This window comes from Fulmarus glacialis, unplaced genomic scaffold (assembly GCF_000690835.1).
Source record: "Fulmarus glacialis isolate BGI_N327 unplaced genomic scaffold, ASM69083v1 scaffold36928, whole genome shotgun sequence".
Taxonomy (NCBI): Eukaryota; Metazoa; Chordata; class Aves; order Procellariiformes; family Procellariidae; genus Fulmarus; species Fulmarus glacialis.
In genome coordinates this window covers 1-549 of record NW_009229511.1, presented here as the reverse complement: position 1 = coordinate 549, position 549 = coordinate 1, and positions in this window count along the sequence as shown.

The following is a 549-nucleotide window of genomic DNA, read 5'->3' as shown; positions in this document are numbered from 1 at the left end:
GGGGAGTCTGCGGTGGCCCCTCTCCCTGGGGCAGGGCGAGCTGCGGCGGGCGGGGAGAAGGGGAGGGTTGTCCTTGCTTGCCGGAAAATCCCCCCTTTGCTGTACGAACACGATGAGGACAACAGTGCCTCCTGCGCAACATGTCCTTTCGGCTTGCGAACCACTGCTCTGCGTGCTCCAGCCCTGCCCTCCTCCTGCATCCCTCCATCACTCACCACCTCCTCTGAAACCAGCTCGGACCCCCCCCCCTCTGAGCCACAAAGTGCTTCCACCCGAGCACGCCGCTGCTGAGCAAGCCCTGGCCCTGGCTTGGGGCCAAGGCCCTAGGACTGAGCAGAGGGCTAAAAATATTTTAAAAAACCCAAAACCAAACAGGGCCAAACCCCCTAATGTTGGGTTCGGAACAGTGGCTTTCAGCGCTAGAATTAAAAATAGAGATATATGTATATATTGTACAGGTGAGAAGCGACCGTTATTTGTACACCCGTGCGTGGTGTGGGACCTGCTATATACACGCTCTGATTCTGCGCAGCTGCACTACCAGTGACT